This window comes from Cetorhinus maximus, chromosome 1 (assembly GCF_964194155.1).
Source record: "Cetorhinus maximus chromosome 1, sCetMax3.hap1.1, whole genome shotgun sequence".
NCBI lineage: Eukaryota > Metazoa > Chordata > Chondrichthyes > Lamniformes > Cetorhinidae > Cetorhinus > Cetorhinus maximus.
The window spans coordinates 234351493-234377627 of NC_135879.1; the positions used below are offsets into that span (position 1 = coordinate 234351493).

Genomic DNA, 26135 nt, shown 5'->3' on the forward strand with positions numbered 1-26135 from the left:
TTGGTGATTTTATGCTCCCACGTTGGCGTGTTTGAAGGCGAGGAGGGGCTTGTAAATTGCACCGTGTGGCCTGCCCGCCCACCTCTGACCTGTCTCACGACTAAGTGTGGTGGAGGTGTCAGATGACCCGCCCACATTTGGGCCTATTGAGGCCTTAAGTGACCAATTAGTGGCCAGTTATGTGCCTGATCCCACCCCCACCGCTCTCTTACCCGAATGATAATTACTGATGCCCACAGTAAACAGGTAGCCCGACAGCTGTCATTGGACGGGTTGGTGTCAGGCAAGGCTGGGGGACCTCCACTGGGCATCCTCTGTGCCCATTGGAGGCAAGCCACCACTGGCCCCAACCCCCAAGTTCAAGTTTATCCCCCCCCCCATTTAGCTCTCCCACATGGCCTGTCAAACCTGGCTCCCCCATCCTCCCCTTCACGCCCCACTTTGCTGGGGCTTAGGTGAGGTCCAGCCTCCAGAACCACCTCTTGATTGGGGACTACCTGTATCCCATGAAAGAATAATACAAAGTAAGAACCCGAATGATGGCGTTTTCTTCAGTCTTGCCTTGATTTTGCAACAAAGCATCGGGCTGCAACATTCTTCAGATCAGTAACTCAACAGAATGAGCAAGTATCACCCTCCTTAGTCATTCGCGACATGCCCTTGTAGCTTCTGTACCTTGAGTCGCCATACTGTTCACTTCTACATTTTTCTTTATTTTCATGGGATGAGGACACTGCTGGCAAGGTCAGCATTTGTTATCCATCCCAAATTGCCCTTGAACTGAATGGCTTGCTGGACCATTGTAGAGGGGAGTTTAAGGTCAACATGTCGGCCAGACAAGGTAAGGATGGTGTAGTAATTATGGTTTTATTTCATGTGTAATGTACCTTTAAGAATAATACTTGTTGGGCAAGATCACATGAGTGACCAAGATAGACCGAGATAGATAGGTTCTTGATTGGTAAGGGTTGTGGGGAGAAGGCGGGAGAATGGGGTTGAGAAACTTATCAGCCATGATTGAATGGCGGAGCAGACTCGATGGGCTGATTGGCCTAATTTCTGCTCCTATGTCTTATGGTCTTACGGTCAATAGGAGAGTAGTGTGGGCTACCTCAGCAGTCAGTGTAGAGATAGAGTTGGAGTTTGAAAGCACACTTGTAGTTGCTGCTGAGTATATTGTAAATAAATTTTAAGTTTCCACCTACGAAGTGTCTGCTGATCAACTTTATTACTAATAGCACAATTTGGCCACCCTACAACGGTGACGGGAATAAAACAGGAGTGAACAGAGGAAGAAAGCAAAACACTACAGATGCTGGAAATCTGAAAGGAAAACAGGAAATGCTGGAAAGACTCAGTAGGTATGACAGCATCTGTGGAGAGAAAAACAGAGTTAACATTTTGAGCCAGTATGATCTTTGCTCACTCTGAAGAAGGGTCATACAGACACAAAACGTTAACCTTGTTTTTCTCTCCACAGATGCTGTCAGACCTGCTGAGTTTTTCCAGCGTTTTCTGTTTCAACAAAAGAAATTAAGTTAGAAAGAAATCGGCACTGTACCGCGCACAGTGATTGTAAATAACAAGCTCTGTTAGAATTGAAGAAGTTATCCTCTCCCAAACTGCCACAATTTGGGAGAATTGATCCTTTTGAACCTGACACAGGTGATTGGTCTCAATACATAGAATGCCTCACGTTCTTTTTTCAAGCAAATGAGATTATGGGGGAAGAGAAGAGGCGAGCGATCCCCTTGCGCACTTGTGGGAGCAAAACCTACAGTCTGATTCAAAGTTTGATGGCACCCAGTGCCCTAGAATCGAAGAATTTTGATGAATTTTTAGACCTCGTGAAGGGTCACTTACAACCCAAGCCCTCAGTCACGATGCAGTTGTTCAGGTTTAATTCGTGAAATAGAGCCCTGGGTGAGACAATTACACGCCACGTGGAAAATCTGAAGCAGCTAATGGAACATTGTGAGTTCAGTATGACTCTGAACAACATGCTCAGAGATCGGCTAGTGTGTGGTGTGAAAGAGGACACTATTCAGAAAAGATTACTGTCCAAAGTGAATCTGGAAAGTGTAAAGCACGGTAAGAGGTTCAAAAGCAAAACAGGGTGCGCAAAATGGCACCATCCTCCACATCGGGTGGGAAACCCCAGATGCAAGTGATACAAAAAGGGAGACTCTGCTGAGAAGCAGGAAACAGCCCCTGCTAGCTGAAGAATAAAGAAAAATAGCTTTGCAGCAAAATTTAATAGAGGTGGAAACAATCAGTCTTTTAGCGATTGGCAGTTAAAAAAAAAATGAATGCTGCTATTGTCACAGAAATGGACATATAATGAGGCAATGATAGGAAAGATTCAAGCAGGCTTGTAAACAAAAGAAGAAGCCCAATGAAATCTACAATGTAAGATGTGCCTGAAACAACAAATTCAGACATTTACTTGTTGTTTAACCTGAAAGTTCGAAAGACAGGACTAATATTTGTCACAGTGAAAGTAAATGGCAAACCTGTTAGAATGGAAGTGGACACAGGAACTTCCACTACAGTAATTGGGGATCATACCTTCAGATATTTAAATAATGGTGAACATCAATTAAATTTAGAAGAAACAGCTGTCAAGCTAAAAATATATATGGGTGAAGAAATTCAAGTAAAAGGCACAAGTAGAGTAACCATCCATTATGGAAGCCAGTCGGCAAAGCTACCTTTGATAGTGGTAGCAGGTGAAGGGCCAAGCCTCCTGGGGTGAAATTGGTTGTAGGAGATTAAGTTGGAATGCACTGAAATTTTCCAGTTGAGAGCAAGTGGGCTAACAGAGCTACTTAGAAAGTCAACATGCGGGCCAAGATTCATGTAGTTCCAGAAGCAACCCCTCGCTTCATGAAGGCAAGGCCAGTGCCATTTGCCCTGCGAGAAAAAGTTGACATTGAACTGAACAGACTAAAGAAACTGGGCGTTATACAACCTGTTCAGTTCTCAGAATGGGCAGCGCCCATAGTCCCCGTCCTTAAACGCGACCAAAGCGCCCAAGTTTGTGGAGACTACAAACTGACAGTTAATAAAGTAGCTAAGCCAGACAGGCCCCGCATTCCAAAAATCGAAGACCTGTATATGCCAAGCTGGCAGAAGGGATAACGTACACAAGGCTTGACATGAGTCATGCTTATCAACCACTAGAGTTGGATAATGCCTCCCGGGAATTTGTCACAATTAATACCCACAAAGGGTTGTGCCCATATACACGATTGCCTTTTGGTGTCTCCTCCACTTGTGCCATCTTTTGGAGAACAATGGAAAGTTTACTGCATGGACTGCCCCAAGTTGTAGGCTATTGGTGACAGGATTCACTGAAAAAGAGCATGTGGCAAACTTAGAAGAAGCTTTCTTGGAAGCTGGAGTGCGTTTAATAAAAGAAAAGTGCACGTTCCAAGCGAGGGAGGTAATCTATTTGAGTCACCAGATAGATTCACAGGGCCTGCCCCTTCTTGCCCATCATCTTTGGTGTCAATAAATTTCACCAGTATGCACACGGACACCATTTTACAATTGTTTCAGACCACAAACTATTTCTAGGATTGTTTAGTGAGGACAAGGCTATACCACCCATAGCCTCAGCAAGAATACAACGATGGGCCTTAGGTCTGGCAGCATACAAAAACACTTTCGTACGTAGGCCTGGCAATCAAATTGTAAACACCGATGCCCTTAGCTGTTCGCTTTTACAAGAAAATGATTAGCACGCCCCACTTCCACAGGAACTCGTTTTACTGTTAAATTTCTTAGATGCCTTGCCGGTATGTGCTCAACAGATCAGAGACTGGACAAGTTAGGACCCAGTCATATCTCAAGTACAAGAACAAGTGCTACATAGTTGGTCACAGAAGCCAGTATCTGACCAAATGAAACCATACTTCAACAAAAAACATGAAATAACCAGCCAGGATGGCATGTTATTGTGGGGAGCACGAGTGATAGTTCCTCCAAAGGGAAGGGAGCCACTTTTAATTGAACTACACAGGAATTTCCCAAATGAAGACCATAGCACGCAGCTATCTATGGTGGCCTGGGATGGATGGCGAAATAGAGAGTTTAGTAAAGCACTGTGTGCAATGTCAGCAACTGCAAAAGTTGCCAGTGACAGCTCCGTTACACCCATGGGAGTTACCAGGTAGACCCTGGGTGCGGTTACACATTGACTACATTGGACTTTTCCTGGGAACAATGTTTCTGCTTATTGTCAATGCCCATTCAAAATGGTTGGATGTATATGAGGTGAAGTCACCAACGTTGGTCACTACAATTGAGAAAGTACCTCAGAGTTTTGCCATTCACGGACTACCAGAAGTAGCCATTTCTGATAATGGCACGGCATTTACAAGTGCTGAGTTTCAAAGGTTTATTAGCCTCAATGGCATCACTTATGTGAAAACTGTACCATAACACCCTTCCTCAAATGGACTGGCCGAAAGAGCGGTTCCAATGTTCTAGTCAGGCATGAAAAAGCTAACTGATGATCCCTTGACAACCGAGCTAGTACGCTTTCTTTTTCATTACAGGACTACCCTTCACACAACAACAGGTGTCACACCTGTGGAGTTATTGTTGAAACGTCATCTCAGGAAGAGATTGAGTTTAATAATGCTGAATTTAAAGGGGAAGGTGGAAAGGAGTCAGGAAAACCAGAAAGCTAGACATAACTGGAATAGTCGTGAGAGGAAATTTACCTTGGGAGAGCCAGTGTATGTGAAAAATTTCAGGGAAGGACCAAAGTGGTTACCGGGTGAAATAAGTGTGGTACTGGACCTCTATCTTACCAGGTGGAGGTGGAGGGCCGAGTCATATGGAGACATGTGGATCATCTGAGGAAGAGAGAAACTATGCACCAAGAACTGATTCCACCAGCGTTCATGACTGGGTCAGCGTTTCCTGTTGAGAGAACTGAACCCAGTACAGACACATCTGTTGTTCCATCAAGGGTGGAGGCTACAGATCTACAGGAGCCCATCGAAGCACCTGATGTTCAGGCAACTCCGATAAAGGAGGTTCCTGACAAGGCATCTGGAGTTGTGGAGTTGCGACATTCCACACGTACCAGGAAACCACCTGAAAGACTGAACTTGTAAATTCCTTACCCAGCATAAATATTATGTAGTCTTGAAAAATATGTGCTTGTATATATGATATGTATAGCCGAGTTAAAGGGGGAGGAATGTAGTAATAATGGCTTTATTTAGTATGTAATGTACCATTAAGAATAATACTTGTTAGGCAAGATCACATGATCTGTAGTAACCAATAGGAGGGTAGCATGGGCTACCTCAGCAGTCAGTGTAGAGATAGAGTTGGAGTTGAAAGCACACATGTAGTTGTTGCTGAGTATATTGTAACTAAACTTTAAGTTTCCACCCAATAAGTGTCTGCTGATCAACTCTATCACTAATAGCACAACTCGACCACCTTACAACAGTTGGCAGGTCTCCTTCTCTAAACGGGACTATTGAACCAAATGGGTTTTTAACGGCAATTGATGATAGTTTCATGGCCACCATTACTGAGACTAGCTTTCAATTCCAGATCTTATTAAGTGAATGTAAATTCCACCAGCTGCCACAGTGGGTTTTGAACCCATGTCCCCAGACTGTAGCTTGGCCTGGGCTGCTGGGTTACTAGCCCAGTACCACAGTACCAATTACCACCATGCCACCATCTCCCCATGTCAATACCTGTCAATATTGGCACCCTGGAGCTCTCTTGCATACTGGCCAGAATATTATGGCCCTGTCGCAGCGGAAACAGGGCCGTAAAATGCGGCCAGCCATTCTAAACCCTGTTAACTTCGGCGGGACCGTAAAATCCCGCTGTCGTAAAATCCCGCCTGCTGCGCGGGCAGTGCTGCACTCAGCCCCACATTAACCCTCTATGTGCCAGACTCTTACGCTATAAATATTAACTCATATTTATTACATGTCAGCTGTGGCTCAGTTGGTAGCTCTCTCACAGCTCAATCATTAGTTTCTGAGTTCAAGTCTAACTCCAGGTCTTGAGCACAAAAATCAAGGTTGATGCTTCAGTGTCGTACTGAGGGAGCGCTGCATTGTTGGAGGTTCTGTCTTTCGGATGAGATGTTAACTGAGGATCCATCTGCCTGCTCAGGTGGATGTAAAAGATCTCATGGCACTGTTTTGAAGGGGAGCGAGGGCAGCTCTCCTCAGTGGACAATATTTAATCAACATCACAAATAACATATTATCTGTCCTGTTTGTGGTAGTTTTCTGTGTGTAAAATTGGTTGGTGCATTGCCTACATTACAACGCTTCAAGATATATTTCATTAGCTGTAAAGTGCTTTGAGACATCCAGCGGCGCTATATAAATGCAAGTCATTATTCTCTCATTTTCAACCGATGCTTAATATTTCAACATCAGCAAGAAGTCAGTGTGCACAGGGTTAAGAGGGACTTGGAATGTCGGAAGAAGTTATTTATTCCTCTACAGGCAGCTAGGCAGCCAATGGAGTTGATAATAAACAGGGCTTGTCACCGTGATTGGCCAGCAAGGTTGCCCTTGTATTTAAGCTGACAGGGAAGGATGTTACTGTCACTTTCACCTGCGCCTTCTCCGGACTTCCTCAAAAGGAGATACCTTTGAGGTAAGGCTACTACTTTCTAGGATTTTTTTTTTCCAACTATTCTCTTCCCATTTCAGCAATCGGAAAGTAACTCCTCAGCAGTGTGAAACAGGAAGAGAGGGAGGCGACGGCAGAGGTTTGGGGAGAAGTGCCACACACAGGGTAAGGATTAGAATAAAGATTTACAGTTCACCTTCATCCCAATGCAATGTCAGCCCAGGAGGGAATGCTATACTGTTGTTTATGAAGCCAATTTAAAGTGTAATACAGGTAATATGAAGCCTCTACTGTACAGTCAAGATTAGTTACTTTATTGAAAACTAATATTGCTGATCGCTACTGTTCAGTCTGAATCATTGATCGTAGATGGGGTCGCCAACCCTCTAGGATTGCCCTGGCGTCTCCAGAAATTAACAGTTAGTCGCCTGGACATTGCTGCGAGGAATCCCTGGAGAAAATCATCGGGGTGCTATAAGTGACTGTGCTTTTCCTCCATTTTGTTTGAATGCTTCTGTTTATAATTTGGAAAAATATTGTATATGGGGATAAAGAGGCTGTTTGAATGACAGAAGGAGCTTCCAATTGGAAAGTAAAGAGTTGTTTCGCTTTCCACTGTACACGAGAAGGAGGTGTCCCCCAAGGATGGCTGTGTTGAACATCCAATGAAGGGAGTGTGAGGGTCAGTCATGTGATGAAGCTATTAGGAGTATGTTCATCCAGAGCTGGCAACCTTAATTGCAGTCCTGGCGAGCCAGCACAGACTCGATGGGCCGAATGCCCTCCTTCTGTGCAATGTGATCCAACGCATGTTTTATGTTCTTTCGTTGGAATTGCTCAACAGGAAGCCACTCACTAATGATGCTTCCATTTATATAACACACTTCATGCAGGCAAATATCTCAAAGAAGTGTTTACAGGACAGAGGAATGGGACACCAAGCAGAAGTTTTCTTTTATTCTTTCATGGAATGTGGGCATCCACCGTTTGTTGCCCGTCCCTAATTGCCCTCGAACTGAATGGCTTGCTAGGCCATTTCAGAGGGCAGCTAAGAGTCAATCACATGGCTGTGCGTCTGGAGTCACATGTAGGCTATGGATGGCAGACTTCCTTCCCTAAAGGACTTTAGCGAGGAAATCAGGGTGCAGGGGAAATGTAATCGTGGCTAACGAGACCAGTTCTTAGGAGCGATTTAGAAGCAGGGAAAGATGCAGTGAGGTGAATAAGCAAGGACACATTCCAGGAAGCAAACGTGAACATGGAAAGATGGTCTTCCAGTGGCGGAACAAGTAAAGAAAGAACAGAAAAGACTTGCATTTATATAGTACCTTTCACAATTCCAGGAAATCAATGAATTACTTTTGAAGTGCAGTCATTTCTCTAATGTAGGCAACATAGCAGCCAATTTGTAACAAGTGCTGCCCTTGCTAGTGATGCGCAAGCTTCTGGACTGAGTTTTTCCTGAAGTCAGTCATGTTTATTTCTCTTTGCACCTTTCCTGGCTCCCCTGGGCTTTAGTATTTCTAACAGCTGCGATGAATGGTACATCATGTTCAACCATCTAATGGCCAGAGATATGTTTCGGAGCAGAGCCTCTGACCTGATAGGTTACATTATATACGGGCAGGTCAGATTCTTGGGTTTGTCCTGACAGCTTAGTGTAAATATATAAAACAACATTAAGGAGGGAGCCGTATGCATAGTGTTGCAATGCCTAAAATCTACATTTTATTGCTGCATGTAACCTATGCCCAGCACAAAAACTCAATAAATCATAACCTTGGTTGTCAATAAACACTTTTATTGTTTAATTAAGGCTTAAGATTGCAATCAAATTCCTAAAACAAATCAGCAAAAATGTTAGCCTCAGGCTGAGGGATTGAAAAGGTTACTGATGCAGAGCCCTCCAGGGCTTTTCTGAAAGGATCTAAACTCTCTGTGGTGATTGCGGTGACCTTAATTCACCAAAGTTGATGATTCCACTGAATCTAAAAGGGGGTGCAGAGTTATGGTAATTAACATAAAGTCACAGCCAGTTATGGCACAGCCTAAGTCACTCACTCCATCATTTTTACAAATTGCCTGCACTGTGATAATGCCAAAGCTGGGCTGTTGCTGTGACCCCAAGTGTAGGGCATCCCAGACTGGAAGACAGTTAAGTTGTATTGGCTCATCAACAGCAACTTGCATTTAGGTAATGTCTTGAAGAGAGCGAAAGGTACTAAGGTGATTCACAGGAGTCCATCAGGAAGATTCAACAGAAGCTTCAGAACAGAGTTGAATGGGAATAGACTAAGAGAAAAGAGCCCTGATGCAGGTTCAATGAACCAAATGGTCTATTTATATAATGGAACAATTGATGATGATTCTGAGAAGATTACAATATGGTGAACACAAAGAGAAAACAGACGGGCTATCAACTTCCGAAATTTCTTCACTTGAACTGGTTTTCGTTTATATAAGCTAGGGCTCTTTGGTGCCACATTAGTTCAAATGCTGCCTATATGCCAAGGGTGGTCACTTTCACCTGATCTCTGGAATTAAGCTTTTTTTGTAAGTTTAGACCAAGGTTGTAATGAAGTCTATTACAGTGGTCCATTCATGGTGGACTGTGGTTGTGTAACATGGACTAAGATTATAGAAACAATGTGGAGAGGTGAAGTGGAGATTGAGAATATTATGGAGTGTAAAACAAAGCGGTCTTATTAATGGAGCGAAAATTAAGGTGGAGGTGGATTTTAGTGTTGAGCAGAACGCATGTTCCTGCCTTTGAAGGACGTTTGTGAAGGATATTCCAGTTTGGCTTTTGCAACAACTCATCATCTTTCATAGTCATTCAATTTTACAATTTACAACTCTGGTGCTATTTAAACTTAGGGCTTCAAAGTTGTGAGTCCAGCACACGAGGTGAATTGCTCCTTCAGAGGTCCAGCATAGACACAATCCTTCTGTGCTTGATTCTATGAACACTATAAATAGAAAAAAGAAGATCATGAATCTCAGACAAGACCATTCATCCAAGGAAAGCCCTACAGGACCCTACTTACTTTGCCCAGTATTTTTTTAAAACTTGTGTCTTAATTTCTCAGAAGTTGATATTAGTTATTCATTACTGAGAAAGATCCATTACTGAGAAACAAAGTTTGCATTTACATCTGACCTCGTTCTGTGCTGAAGAAGTCTCAAAGCACTCATTATCAATAAATTATACTTAAGAGCCGATGTTAGAGTACAGTCCTGATGAGGAACCTCCCCATCCCCACCCACAACCCCCACCCCCACCCCCAACCACACCAGCAGTGGATTTGAGAAAATCAGGGATGTGTCACACATGATTTGCTGCCCTGGAGGGTGTGTTTTTGATTTTCCTGCTATGTGCTTCTCATGAACGAGGCTCCCTGCTGTGATTAGATTGTTTGTAAAATTATGAGGAGATCTGTAAAAAGAGCAGTCACAGATCTGAAGGTGGAGTCACAGACATCAGGAGCACTAATGAGAAAATCCAAGCCTAAGCTTGATAAGCCGGAAGTGAACATCACATCAGAGTCAATTTAGCCCCTTCAGCCTGTCGACCATTAAATCAGAGTGTGGCTGATATGTCGGCTAACTCCATATACCTGCCTTTGTCCCATATCCCTTAATATTTTCAGCTAACAAAAACCTACTAATCTCAGCTTTAAAATTATCATAGGCTTACTTAGACTTGCTATCAATATCCTGGTGTTACCATTGACCAGAAGCTGAACTGGACTAGCCGTATAAATACTGTGGCTACAAGAACAGGTCAGAGGCCAGGAATCCTGCGACGAGTAACTCAACTCCTGACTCCCCAAAGCCTGTCCACCATCTACAAGGCGTGTAATGGAATACTCCGACTCAGGAGTGTGATGGAATACTCTCCACTTTACTGGATGGGTGCAGCTCCCACAACACTCAAGAAGCTGCACACCATTCAGGACAAAGCAGCCCACTTGATTGGCACCCCATCCACAAACATTCATTCCCTCCACCACCGATGCACATTGGCAGCAGTGTGTACCATCTACAAGATGAACTGCAGGAACACATCAAAGATCCATGGACAGCACCTTCTAAACCCACGACCACTACCATCCAGAAGGACAAGGGCAGCAGATAGATGGGAACACCACCACCTGGAAGTTCCCCTCCAAGTCACTCATCATCCTGACTTGGAAATATATCACCGCTCCTTCAGTGTCGCTGGGCCAAATCCTGGAACTCCCTTCCTAACATCACTGTGGGTGCAGCAATTCAAGAAGGCAGCTCACCAACACCTTCTCAAGGGCAATTAGGGATGGGCAATAAATGCTGGCCCAGCCAGCAAAGCCGACATCCCATGAATGAATAAAGAAATTTAGCTCCTCTGGTCCCAAGCAGGGCAATGAGCAGCAAGACTCCACCCCTAGCCCTGGGCCATAGCAAACTCTTTCGCTCTAACCCAGGTGGGCTTGATGGACCTCCTTAAATATACCTCTATATGTCTTCTTTGGCCAGCCCCGTCTTCTTCTTCCATCTGATGGTGTCCATCCTACTGCTACTCTGGCGAGGTGTATGTCCGGGAGGTTAAATATGTGTCCAGCCAATCTCAGTCATCTCTTCATCTCAATGTCCCACAGGTATCTCCAACCAGTCCTCTGTAGCACTTCTTTATCTCTCCATGAGATGCCCAAGATGTACGTGGTGAAAGACATTCAACTTATGTGACAACTTTGATGTTTTTTTCCATGTCTTGCTGGCATAGACTATGGTTGGTTTACCATGGACATGTAGAGTCACAGCTTATGAGGGGCATGGACAGGGTGGATAGGGAGCAGCTGTTCCCCTTAGTTGAAGGGTCAGTCACAAGGGGACATAAGTTCAAGTTGAGGGGCAGGAGGTTTAGGGGGGATGTGAGGAAAAACTTTTTTACCCAGAGGGTGGTGACGGTCTGAAATGCACTGCCTGGGAGGGTGGTGGAGGCGGGTTGCCTCACATCCTTTAAAAAGTACCTGGATGAGCACTTGGCACATCATAACATTCAAGGCTAATAGCCAAGTGCTTGTAAATGGGATTAGGTAGGTAGGTCAGGTGTTTTTCACGTGTCGGTGCAGACTCAATGGGCCGAAGGGCCTCTTCTGCACTGTGTGATTCTGTGATTCTGTGATTCATGGCCATGTTGATGGTGTTGGATGCCCAGGCCGTGTGGAGCTGCTGGAAGACCGATGCTGCTTTGCTGATTCTTGAGTGGATGTGGATCTACGTCACCCTCCCTGAAGAAGTTGCTTCCTAGGTAGGGGAAGTGGTCGACGTCCTCAATGTTTTGTTGCCCGATGGTGATGGGAGGGCCTTGTTGCCATCCAGTCATCATTGTCTTGGTCTTGCTGATGCGTCGACCATCCTTAGCGCCACTGCTCTCAAGACTGGCGGTCATGTCTTGGACCGCGCGCGATTCTTCAGCCAGAAGGGCAATGCCATCTGTGAAATCCAGGACTGACAACTGGTGGTGTTACCACAGGATGCCAAAGTCTGCACTCACCACCACATTCTCATGATGAAGTCAATAACCAAGAGGAAAAGGAGTGGGGAGAGTATGCAGCCTTGTTTTATTCCTGTGGTGATGTTGAAGGGGTCTGTGGTGCCCGTGCTGGTCTTGACATGGCTGGAATTGCAGCATAAGGCTTTGAAGATATTGATTTACCACTCCAGGATGCCTTGTAATGTACCAGAGTAACTGCTAATGGATGTTATCGAAAGCGCTGTTGAAATCAATGAAGTTTATAACAAATGATGTCTACTCTAGGCTCTGCCTTATGATGTTCCTGAGTGTAAAGATATGCTCACAGCATGATCTACCTCCCCAGAAACCTGCCTGTTCTTCATGAAGGCTACTGTCTACTTCTGCTTTCAATCGTGTCTTTCTAGCTTAATAGAACTTTTTGAGGAAGTAACAAGGAGGATTGATGAGGGTAGTGCGATGGATGTTGTCTGCATGGATTTCAGTAAGGTATTTGACAAGGTCCCACATAGGGTCAGGAAAGTGAGATCTCATGGGATACAGGGGAAGGTGGCAGGTTATTTCCAAAGTTGACTCAGCGACAATAAACAAAGGGTAATGGTTGATGGATGTTTTTGTGAATGGAAAACAGTTTCCAGTAGTGTTCCACAGGACTCGGTATTGGGGCCCTTGCTGTTTGCTATATATATGAATGATTTAGACTTAAATGCGGGAGGCATGATTGCGAAATTTGTAGATAACACAAAAATTGGCCACGTAGTTGATAATAAAGATAATGATAATGTCGACTCCAGAATGACATCAATGGTTTGGTTGAGTGGGCGGGGAAGTGACAAATGGAATTCAATCCAGAAAAATGTGAGGTAATGCATTTTAGGAGGGCAAACAAACAAGGGAATACTCAATAGATGGGAAGTCCCCCCTCGAGGAAGTGAGGGACCTTGGAGTGCATGTCCACAGGTCCCTGAAGATAGGAGGACAGGTGGACACAGTTATCAAGAAAACATATGGAAAGCTTTCCTTTATTGGACGAGCTATTGAATACAAAAGCAGGGGTGGAATCATGCAACTGTATAAAATGCTGGTTAGACCACAGCTGGAATTTTGTGTACGGTTCAGGTCACCACATTACAGAACGGACATAATTGCTCTGGAGTGAGTGCAGAGGAGATTTACAAGAATATTGCCAGGACTTCAAAATTGCAGCTATGAGGAGAGATTGGATAGGGTAGGGTTGTTTTCCTTAGAACACAGGAGGTTGAAAGGTGACCTAATTGAGGTGTACAAATTTAGGAGGGGCCTAGATAGGGGAGACAGGACTTGTTTCCCGCTAGCTGAGGGGTCAATTACCAGGGGGCATAGATTTAAAGTGATTGGTAGAAGGATTAGAGGGGGCAGGAGGAAAAACTTTTTCACCCAGAGGGCGGTGGGCATCTGGAATTCACTGCCTAAACTGGCGGTTGAGGCTGAAATGCTCGACTCATTTTAAAGGTACCTTGATCTGCATCTGAAATGCTTTAACCTGCAAGGCTACAGAGCAGGTGCTGGAAAGTGGGATTAAAATGAGCTGGCTCAAGTATGATGGGCTGAATGGCCTCTTTCTGCACCGTTACTTTTCTATGGTTCTATGGTTCAATCTGTTGACGAGCACTGTGCTGAAGACCTTGCCAGGAATGTTGTGCCCTCCCAGGTATTGGTGAAGTTTCCTTTCTTTGGCAGCTTGATGATTACTCCTCGCCCCTAGTCATCCAGGAATTGCTGTTTGCGGAAGAGATTTCCAAACTTTTACCATCCTTTGGATGTAAAAGTGTTTCCTAATTTCACTCCTGAAAGGTTTGACTCTAATTTTTAGATTATGGCTCCTAGTCCTAGACTCCCCAACCATCAGAAATAGTTGCTCTATGTATAGCCTATAGGTTCCATTAAAATGTTGAAAACTTTGACCAAATTATCTCTTAACCTTCTAAATTGCAGGGAACACAAGCCTAGTTTGTTTAATTTCTCCTCATAATTTATCCCTTGGGGTTCAGATCTTTCTGGTAAATCTACTAAATCTGTTAGAGTATTTGCCACAGGTCGATCTAGTCATTATATCCTCTCTAAGGTGTGGTGTAACCAAGAGTTTGTACAGCTGAAGCATGACTTCTACCCTCCGCTGTACTTTTGTCCTCTGGACATAAAGGGCAACATTCCATGAGATGAAAGAACAATGGATCTGCTTTTTGGTGCTGGTAGTGGTTGACAGATGAATGTTGGCAGGCAAACTGGGAGAACTTCCTTAGAATAGTTCCACAGGATCATTTATGTCCACCTAAAGGGATGGATGAAACGGTGGTTTAATGTCCAATCCGAAATAAATAGCACCTAAGTAAAGTTTGCAATGGTGCACTGACATGTCAGCTGAGGTCAAGTGCTAGAGTTGGGATCAAAGCCACAATCTCTATCTTATCTTGGAGTATTTATGATCTGATAATGTAGAATTTATGATCCACTGTACTGTTGTGTAGCAGGGTCATAAAATTGAGCAAGCAGATCTTAGACATGCCTTGCACCTAATTCTTTCTACCCACATTCCACAGAGCGAGACTCAAACTCACTCAAAACCCACCCCTTGCAAAGAGTTAACATTGAGCCCACAATCTCTTTTAAAACTGAACATTCCTTTGCCCTTGTATGTGGCCATTTACATTTGAGTGGCTTCATCCTGTAAATCCCAAGGCCCAAGATGGCAGAAGCTTGCTGTGAAAGAATAATGACTAACATTAGGAAATACTGCCACGTAGGCCTTGTTGGAAACCAGTGAGATTGCACTTGCTGAAAAGGATGTTTGGTCCCCACATTGATATGAGATGCCATCTCAGTTGACACCTTTTCAAGGACATTAAAATTTCTGTTTGTAATTCAACCCCTTTGCATGAAATCAAACCTCCCCCATTTATTTTCCTAGTACTAACTGTGTATTTCCACTGATCTGGAAAACATAACATGTACTTGAGCTAACTGGTGATAACGGCTTCCTGTTTGGGAGTCAGGTTCATGATTAATTTTTTTTTTGAATAGGAGGTTGAGAAACAAACAAACCTGTTGGAAGTGTGTGGACCTTTGGTGGTGTTCATTTCTCATTCCACTGACCCTCGCTAACCCAGACAAATAAATAAACTTTGCAATTCCCCTCTAGACAAAACACCAGACTGGACGATATGAGATTTTACATACACTGGTTTGCTTTATAACAGTTAACAACTGAAATAAGAAAGAGGGATGGAAGCTGGGACTTGTTGCCTGATTTCATGGGTGTAAAACATGTGCAATGAAGCTTGGATTTGGGGACCCATGTCCTGTGCTCCAAGGATGTCTGCAGGATGACTGGTCTGAAATTGGGATGGACGATTTTTCAGGCATTCATAGTGGGTGCCTAAACATGCATTAGGGCCCTTACATGTGTAAACAAAGGTTCTCTAGCTCGTTTTAGGCACATAGGTCAGAATTTACACACCCCATCTCCTGTGGGAGTGGACTGGCAGTCAGGGGGGGGTGTAAAATCAGATGGGTTGGTGGGGTTACCATGTCTGTCGCCTTCTCACCTTCACTAGTATTTTGCCAGCAGCTGGTGGGTGGATTGTCTGCCCTTAGGCTAATTCAGACCCATAAGTGGCCAATTAATGGCCTCCTTCAGCAAAAGCTTGGCAGATGGAATATAATGTGGGAAAATGTGAGGTAATGCACCTTGGCAGGAAGAATAGAGGAGCTAGTTATTACTTAAATAGAGAAAGACTGCAAAAAGCTGCAGCACAGAGGGATTTGGGGGTCCTCATACATGAATCATAAAAAGTGAGCATACAAGTTCAGCAAATAATAGGGAAGGCAAATGGAATGCTGGCCTTTATTTCAAAGGGAATTGAGTATAAAAATAGTGAAGTCTTGCTAAAACTAGAAAGGCACTAGTTAGAGCACACCTAGAATACTGTGAATATTTTAGTCCCTTTATCTAAGGAAATATATACTGGCATTGGAGGCAGTGCAGAGAAGGTTCACTAGGTTCATCCCGAGTATGGAAGGATTTTCTTATGAGGAGGGGTTGAGTAGGTTGGCTCTGTACTCATTGGAGTTTAGAAGAATGAGAGGCGGCCTTATTGAAACATATAAGATTCTTAGGGGGCTTGACAGGGTAAATGCTGAGAGGTTGTTTCCCCATTTGGGAGAGTCTCGGACCATAGGGGATAATCTCAGAGTGAGGGGTTGCCCATTTAAGACAGAGATGAGGAGGAATTTCTTCTCTCAGAGGGTTGTTAATCTGTAATTCTTTACAGCAGAAGGCTGTAGAGGTTGGGTCGTTAAGTATATTCAAGGCTGAGATAGACAGATTTTTAATCAGTAAGGGAATCAAGGGTTGTGAGGAAAAGGCAGGCAAGTGGAGTTGAGGATTATCAGATCAGCCATGATCTCATTGAATGGCGGAGCAGACTCGATGGTCTGAATGGGTTACTTCTGTTATGGTCTTATGGAGGCTGTCCAGTGATGGTGGCTTGTGACCAGTGATGGCTTGAGGATGGGTGGAGGTCTCTCCTGATTTGGCACCCATGGAGAGACCCCTCAATGGTACTCGTTGTTCCAGCGGGAGACTCCCCCATGCCCTCAAATTGACCCCCTCCCCTATTGCCGAGGCCTGCCCAATTGGCCCTGGCAATCCTCACCCCACTTGCCTGAGTGAAGAACTGTTGGCCCTCTGATTATCTGGGGCATCCTGTCTCAGAGGACCACACTGACTGTAAAGGCTTCTATAAATATGTGAAGAGAAAAAGATTAGCAAAGACAAATGTAGATCCCTTACAGTCAGAAACGGGGGGAATTATAATACAGAACAAAGAAATGGCAGAAGAATTGAACACATATTTTGGTTCTGTCTTCACAAAAGAGGACACAAATAATTTCCCAGAAATGTTAGGGATCCAAGGGTTTAGTGAGAGGGAGGAATTGAAGAAAATCAGTATTAGTTAAAAAAAATGGTGCTAGAAAAATTAATGGGAATAAAGGCTGAAAAATCCCCAGGGCCTGATAATCTATATCCCAGAGTACTTAAGGAAGTGGCCCTGGAAATATTGGATGCACTGGTGATCATCTTCCAAAATTCTATAGACTCTGGAGCAGTTCCTACCGATTGGTGGGTGGCGAATGTAACCCCACTATTTAAAAAAGGAGGGAGAGAAAAAACAGAGAATTACTGACCAGTTAACCTAACATCAGTAGTGGGGAAAAATGCTAGAATCTATTATAAAGAACATGGTAACAGAACACTTGGAAAGCATTAACCGGATTAGACAAAGTCAGCATGGGTTTATGAAAGGGAAATCATGCTTAACTCATTTGCTGGAGTTTTTTGAGGATGTAACTAGTAGAATAGATAAGGAGAACCAGTGGATGTGGTCTAATTGGATTCCAAAGCTTTTGATAAGGTCCCACACAAGAGGCTAGTGGGTAGAATTAAAGCATATGGGATTGGGGTAATATACCGGCATGGATTGAGAATTGGTTGACAGACCGGAAACAGAGTGTGGGAATAAATGGATCTTTTTCCGGATGGCAGGCGGTGACTAGTGTGTACCACAGGGATCAGTGCTTGGGCCCCAGCTATTCATGATATATATAAAGGGATGAGGGAACCAAATGCAATATTTCCAATTTTGCTGATGACAGAAAACTGGGCGGGCTTGTGAGTTGTGAGGAGGATGCAAGGAGGCTTCAGGGCGATTTAGACAAGCTGTGTGTGTGGACAAACACGTGGCAGTTGCAGTACAACGTGGATAAATGTGAAATTATATGCTTTGGTGTGAAAAACAGAAAGGCAGAGTATTATATAAATGTTGATATATTGGGAAATGTGGATGTACAAAGGGATCTGGGTGTCCTTGTACACCAGTCAATGAAAGTAAACAGGCCGGTAAAGCAAGCAATTAGGAAGGCAAATGGTATGTTGGCCTTCATTGCAAGAGGATTTGAGTTCAGAAGTAGGGATGTCTTACTGCAGTTATACAGGGCCTAGGTGAGACCACACCTGGAGTATTGTGTGCAGTTTTGGTCTCCCTACCTGAGAAAGGATATTTTTGCCATAGAGGGAGTGCGGTGAAGATTCGCTAGGCTGATGCTAGGGATGACAGGACTCTCGTATGAGGAGAGATTGGTTCGGCTGGGCCTGTATTCACTAGAGTTTAGAAAAATGAGAGTGGATCTGATTGAAACGTATAAAATTCTAACAGGGCTGGACAGACTATATGCAGGGAGGATGTTTCCCCTGGTTGGGGCATCTAGAACCAGGGGCCACACTCTCAGGATACGGGGCAGGCCATTTAGGACTGAGATGAGGAAAAATTTCTTCACTGATATTTTTTGGATATTAGGGGCATCAAGGGGTATGGAGAGAAAGTGGGAGTATGACGTTGATGTAGAGGATCAGCCATGATCATATTGAATGGCGGAGCAGGCTGGTAGGGCCAAATGGCCTACTCCTGCTCCTAGTCTCTATGTAATTGCCTGAGCCACGTAGAGTCCTGGCTTCCAGGGGCAGGCGGAGACGGGGTTTGCGCCCATTTTTCTGGCTGGTGAGTGGGGCAACCAGCGCCACGGGAAATCTCAGCCATAGGAAGATTTATGACACAGAAGGAGCTAATCAGCTCATTGTGTCAAAAAAAAGACTATCTAGCCTAATTGCACCTTCCAGCCGTTGATTCATGGCCATGCATATTTTTTAATTGTAGTGAGGGTTTCTGTTGTTGCCATCCTTTCAGGCAGTGGTTTCCAGACTCCACCATCCTTTGGTTGGAAAATTTTCTCCTCAACTCCTCTCTAATTCTTCTACCAATTACTTGAAATCTATGCCCCCCTGGTTATTAACCTCATTGCTATAGGTCCATCCTATCCACTCTATCGAGGCAGTTCATAATTTTATACACCTCAGTTAACCTTCCCTGAGCCACCTCTGTTCCCAAGGAAGTTACAATGCTTTAGGTTTCTTTGGGAAACTGGTATCCAGTGGAGTGAAGCAGACCCAATATGGACCTAACCTAGGAAGTGCCCATCATCGTAAATGGTAAGTTTTGATCTTTTAATTCATGGTTGGTAGGAGTGCGTGTTCTGGCTCCGGAACACTCCTGACAGCCGCTGGCAGACGTGATCTTTCCCCCCACTTCATGCAGTTTCTTTTTTCACCCAGCCAATTAGCTGAGGTCCACTATTGGCAAAGCATTAACTGAGAATTCACGTGTCCTTCTATAAACAAACACAGACTGAAACTGTGGTTGTTGGGTTAGGAGGTGCACGCTTATAATATATAACTGTGTAAACAAACGTTTATTAAAAAAGTCTAAAGATCAGTTCCGCTTCTACTCTTCACCAACTGGCTTTCTGAACTAGCACATGGTGGCAGAGAATAATTGCCTAATGGCGAAAGAAGCTAAGAAAAAAAATTCAGAGAGGAAAACTACAATCTTAGTAGCCATTGTGGAAAATGGCAAAAACGTTGGGGTATGATTACCCTTCGATATTCTTGGAGTCTGAAGCATTTGTCCAGTAGAAGAATGATGTAGATATGTGGACACAGGTTATGCTCCTACCAGATAGGAAACAAGGTATGGCCACGGCGATGTCACTTTCTACAAGAAGTAACGTCAGAAGTAAAGTATTTTTTGAGCTGGATGCCCATCAGTTGGATCATAATGAACATTTCAATCTTCTATTATAGTTCTTTGATGAAATTTAAATGATAGATGACCTATTAAATGCCTATGAGATATGGTCAGGCTTTGATAGGTTTCAGAAAACAGACAGTCATTCCATGGAGGAAAATATCATGAACTTTAGCAGGTTGATGAAATTTGGGAATCGCTAGATTAGTATTTTAGATTACTTTAGAAACCTATCAAAGCCTGACCATATCTCATAGGCATTTAATAGATCATCTATCGTTTACATTTCATCAAAGAACAATAATAGAAGATTGAAATGTTCATTACGATCCAACTGATGGGCATCCAGCTCAAAAAATACTTTACTTCTGATGTTACTTCTTGTAGGAAGCGACAATGCCATGGCCATACCTTGTTTCCTATCTAATTGTGCTAAGGTGTTTCATATGGACAGGCTCCTCGTTCTAACTGATGCTCAGTCCTCAGAAAAGGAGACCCTATTGGATCAGATATCTGCTGCTTTGAAAAAAATTCCTGGGACAAATGGGACATTCTGCAGCGACACAAAGAATAGAACTCTCAATGATTGACAGATATCAAAATGGTCCAGATACTGGATTCAGGTGTCAAGACAAGGGAAGAGTTACAGACAAGCAAAATAAGGATGAAAGCCCCTTTAGAAGATCTGGCTATTAAAGCAGAAGACAGAATTGGAGCAGTAATAATAGGTGAATGAAACCCAGGAATATCCAAGGAACAGTTAATATGTGCTTCAGGTGTGACCTGGGAAAAAGGAAGACTTGCCTTTCCATTGCACTTATCGCAAACACTGGATGTCTCAAAGTACTTTAAAGCCAATTAGGTACTTTTTGATGTGTAATCATTGTTGTAGTGTAAGAAACGTGACTGCCAATTTGTGTACAGCAAGCTCCAACAAACAGCAATGTGATAATGAGCAGACAACTTGTTTTTTGTGATGTTGATTGAGGGATAAATATTGGCCAGAGCACCAGGGGTAACTTTGCTGCTCTTCTTCAAAATAGTGCCATGAGAGTATCATTATGCAGTGAACTGCCCAAGGGGAGAGGCAGAACCCTCAAAATGACATATGATGAAGAGAATTCTGAGGAACAGGATGAAGATAATGATGTTTCCAAACAAATTATACTGGCCACAAGGAATTTTAGCCTGAGATGAATGGTAGTTGTGAACTCATTTAACTGTGCAGTGCTAGATAGTACTTGCACTTTGACAGAATATGGAACAGATGGGTTAATATATCATCCTGGTTGACTAAGTTGTGAAAATTGACACAAGCTTAAGGAATATAAAAATACTCCGGGTGCCATATTTAAAGTGCAGCTACATGCACACCTCTCAGTGCTTCCAACCCAGGACTGCTGCAAAGAAAACAAAGCCCCAAAAGGCAAGAAGACTGCAGCCTCCCAGTTCAGTGATGCATCCCTCAAGTGCCTTTTGGATGCCATGGAGGCCCACCATGATATCCTCTACCTCCTGCTCTGGCTGCAGGAGGGGCTGCAACATTATCACTCAAGACTTGATAGGCGATAGCAGTGGTGATCAGTGCCAATGCTGGAAGAAGCGGTTGGCCATCCAATGCAGATAAAGGATGATTGATCTCATCTGTGCCACCAGGGTAAGGCAACCACCTCATCACTCTAACCTCATACACTCACAACCCCTCACACATTCACTGGCATCTCACTCACTGCCATCTCAATGGACATCACGACTCACTCTCTCACACACACCCTCACATCTCCATCTGGCCTCATCTCCTCTGGAGACTGCCTTCTCAGCCCTCACCATCTTGAGGCCACTTGCCCCCACACACACCCTTGGACCCCCCCCCACCCCTCCCTTCCCCAGTACAGCCCTTGCCCTGCAGCCTGTTCCCTTGCCTGAGGCCACTTCTCCCCCTTCCCTGAGCAAGCCCTAGTCCTGCACCCCTTGTCTGGTAGAGACATGCTCTTGAGCCCCCCTTAAAGTGATGTGATGCTGCCTGCAAAGCCTGGCGCTGATGACTGCGAGTGCTGCCTGAAGCAAGTTTGGCAAACAAGCCTCAAAGTCTCGAGCAAAGTGCAACTCACCAGATGCATGTCACTTATGCACAGCAGTTGTGAATCATGCTTGGATGATTCAGCGTGGGGATGTGATTCCGGCAAGCTGGGCTTATATGATATGTAGATGTATTACAATCCAACGGCCTGAAACGTGGCCCGCCATTGACAGGCCGAGCGGACGATTGCAAACTGGTTTCATGACATTGTGAAACCGATTTTTGGCCTTCTCACCACATTGTCTGCTCATGCTGCCAAACACGCCTGACACCAACAGGCACAGAAAATTCCGCCCTATGATTAACTCAAAATTAACCATGAAAACAAAGCTGGAATGTTCCATCACACCAATGTTGAAATATAGAAGTGAGTGTTGGACGATCAGCGAAGTAATCCAGAGAAGAATTGGGGCTGCAGAGTTTTGGTTCTTGAGGCGAATAATGAAGATATCTTGGACCAGTCACACTATCAACGAAGAGGTGCTAGCAAAATATGACTGAAATAATTCTGCTGACCATGATCAGGAAGAGGCAGTTGGAATTTCTTGGTACCGTAATAAGAACTCATGATTTAGCAAGGCTGAGGCTGATGGGAAAGATTGATGGTAAAAGAGATCGAGGAACACAAAGAATGACCTTTCTGAAGAGCCTCGCAAACCGGATGAATGTACCACCAACGAAAACGATCCACGCCTGTAGACCGAGATTAACATGGAAGTCTATGGTTGCCAACATCCTCTCAGGGCATGGTACCCAAAGAAAGGGAGAGACAAAAAGGCAATAATAGATATTTAGACATTCATTTTATTTAATCTCAACATGGTTCCTGAAGTCTGCCCATGATGGAGACTGGGTGAGTTGGCACGGAGGGTGTAAAGGCAAAGGGTAGTGGGTGGAGAACATGGGTTGGCATGAGTAGGAATTAAGTTGGTACGGGGGCTATAAGGTACCATGGGGGTGCGCGGTGGGTATGAGTGGGAGTGGGTGAGGTGATGGGGTGTGAGAGCTAGCGAGCCTAATATTTAACAAAACAATTGGGAGAAAGTCTCAGAGGACTGAGGTGGGCCTTTTGAACAGCCCAGCTCAGCACTCGGCAGCCCTGGTGACCATGTCTGATCTGCGTTTGGGGGCATGGGCCCGACTCCATCCCACACCCGCAGCCCGCCCCCCCAACACCCCCCCCAGAACGAAAATCGAGCCCCACGGGGCACTTAATCCCAGGGCGGGTGCCGCAAGCCAGGAAATTTCCCGACTCACGCTACCCACCTTGGCAGCAGGAATCCGGCCAACTAACTCTGTTTCTTTCTCCACTGAAACAGATTAACTGATCATTATCACATTGTTGTTTGTGGGACTTTGCTGTGTGCAAACTGAACTTGATAAAATCAGCTGCAGGCCTGCCGACCTGTCAATGGCCAATTGAGGCCATTGACAGGGTCAATTATACAATTAAAGGACCTGTCTGTCCAACCTTAAGGTCGGTGGGCAGGCCAGGAGCCCCGGCGGGGAATAGAAAAAACATGAAACCTCATCCACCGGCAGGATGTGGTTTCTTGCAGGGTCTAAAAAAGTTTAATAAACTTGTGATATAAATTATGAACATGTCCCATCTCATGTGACATTGTCGCATGAGGGTGACATGTTATGAAATTTTTTTTTTCTATTTTTAATCTTTTTAAAAGTGTCAGCGATCTCCCTGAGGCAGCACTTAGCCTCAGGGAGATGTGCGTTCTGTCGCAGCATGTGCGAAAGAGCGCACTCTCGCATTTGGGGAACCCCCCCCCGCCCGCACAGGAAGTGTATAGCGCTTCCCGCCGGACGTCACGCTGGGCAGGCCTTAATTGGCCCGCCCACGTAAAATGGCAGCATGGCCCGCTTCTCTGGCGGGGATCGGCTTCCCACCCGCCGGAGATTGGGACGGGCCCGCCCGCCCGACAGGCAGAAAATTCTGCCCCATGAAGAGTGCTTTATAAATGCAGTCATCTTTAAGTGATTAAAACTGTTTGATAATAGTTCCCTGGGACTGCCCGACGTCAACTTGTATAATAGCAAAACCTTGAATGTAACTATCCAACCCCCTCATGCTCTAGACTAAATATTGATTTCTATCACATCTGTCGACCTCTCTGAAGACAAACCGAGTTAACATGAGATAGAAACAAAAAACTACTGCGGATGCTGGAAATCCAAAACAAAAACAGAATTACCTGGAAAAACTCAGCACGTCTGGCAGCATCGGCGGAGAAGAAAAGAGTTGACGTTTTGAGTCCTCATGACCCTTCAGCAGAACTGAGTAAAGTTAGGAGAGGGGTGAAATATAAGCTGGTTTAAGGTGGGGGGTGGGGTGGGGTGGGGGGAGAGAAGTTGGGGGGGGGTGGGGTGGTAGTAGGGACAAGCAAGCAGTGATAGGAGCAGGTAATCAAAAGATGTCACAGACAAAGGAACAAAGAGGTGTTGAAGGTGGTGATATTATCTAAGAGAATGTGCTAATTAAGAATGGATGGCAGGACACTCAAGGTACAGCTCTAGTGGGGGTGGGGTGGAAAGACTGACAGGGCATTATAGGTATAGATTTAAAAATAATGGAAATAGGTGGGAAAAGAAAAATCTATATAAATTATTGGAAAAAACAAAAGGGAGGGGGAAGAAACGGAAAGGGGGTGGGGATGGGGGAGGGAGTTCAAGATCTAAAGTTGTTGAATTCAATATTCAGTCCGGAAGGCTGTAAAGTGCCTAGTCGGAAGATGAGGTGCTGTTCCTCCAGTTTGCGTTGGGCTTCACTGGAACAATGCAGCAAGCCAAGGACAGACATGTGGACAAGAGAGCAGGGTGGAGTGTTAAAATGGCAAGCGACAGGGAGGTTTGGGTCTTTCTTGCGAACAGACTGTAGGGATCGTTCCCTTCGGGACACCCTGGTCCACTCCTCCATCACCCCCTACTCCTCAACCCCCACCTATGGCACCTCCCCATGCCCACGCAGAAGATGCAACACCTGCCCCTTCACTTCCTCTCTCCTCACTGTCCAAGGGCCCAAACACTCCTTTCAAGTGAAGCAGCATTTTACTTGCATTTCCCCTAACTTAGTCTACTGCATTCGTTGCTCCCAATGCGGTCTCCTCTACATTGGAGAGACCAAACGTAAACTGGGTGACCACTTTGCAGAACACCTGCGGTCTGTCCTTGAATGTCCTGCCATCCATTCTTAATTAGCACATTCTCTTAGATAATATCACCACCTTTAACACGTCTTTGTTCCTTTGTCTGTGACATCTTTTGATTATCTGCTCCTATCACTGCTTGCTTGTCCCTACTACCACCCCACCACCCACCCCTCAACTTCTCTCCCCTCACCCCACCCCCCACCTTAAACCAGCTTATATTTCACCCCCTCCTAACTTTACTCAGTTCTGCTGAAGGGTCATGAGGACTCGAAACGTCCACTCTTTTCTTCTCCGCCGATGCTGCCAGACCTGCTGAGTTTTACCAGGTAATTCTGTTTGAGTTAACATGAGATGAAGTAATGCTTGATATGAGTAATTAGCTGCTTTGTTCCACAGTAAGGTAAACACACAAAGAAACAGTTATGAACAATTTAATTTAGTTTAATCAATGGACTTCATCTTTGTGTACTGATACAAAATAGAGAAGACATCCGGCTTTCCTATATCATTCTCTGGGAAAACCACTTCCAATTAGTATATGAACCATCTTTTATCTAGAAGCTCTTTTTTAAAACCTGTGCAAGTATACTAGGGGGCGATTGTGGTGCAGTGGGAATGTTACTGGGCTAATAACCCAGAAGCCTGAATGCTCTGGGACAGGGGGGGTCAAATCCCACCACGACAGCTGGTAAAACTTAAATTCAATCAATAAGTCTGGAATATAAAGCTGGTCTCAGTAATGGTGACCGTGACAATCATCATTGGTTGTTGTTAAAACCCATCTGGTTCACTGGTGCCCTTTAGGGAAAGAAATCTGCTGTCTTTACCCAGTCTGGGCTACGTGTGACTCCAGAACCACATCAATCTTAACTGCCCTCTGAAATGGCCCAGCAAGTCACTCAGTTTAAGGCAATTAGGGATGGGCAAGAAATGCTGGTCTTAAAGGGATACCCCACATCCAATGAACACATTCAACCTTTTGCCGAAAACCATACCCCCAATATTTTCAAAACCTTTCCTCGAAAATCAGTCAAGGCATCTTGAAATGTAACAATTATGCATGAATATTC

General features: G+C 44.5%; 1 protein-coding gene across 1 annotated transcript in view; it reads left to right on the top strand.

Annotated features, from left to right (window-relative positions):
• The first annotated feature begins 6773 nt into the window (after nucleotides 1-6773).
• slc4a11 (solute carrier family 4 member 11) overlaps nucleotides 6774-26135 on the top strand; it is a 232749-nt gene continuing 213387 nt past the window's right edge. Inside the window, exon 1 of the mRNA XM_078554605.1 lies at nucleotides 6774-6795. The gene's annotated coding sequence lies outside the window, so the exon portion shown is untranslated. The remainder of the gene's footprint in view (nucleotides 6796-26135) is intronic.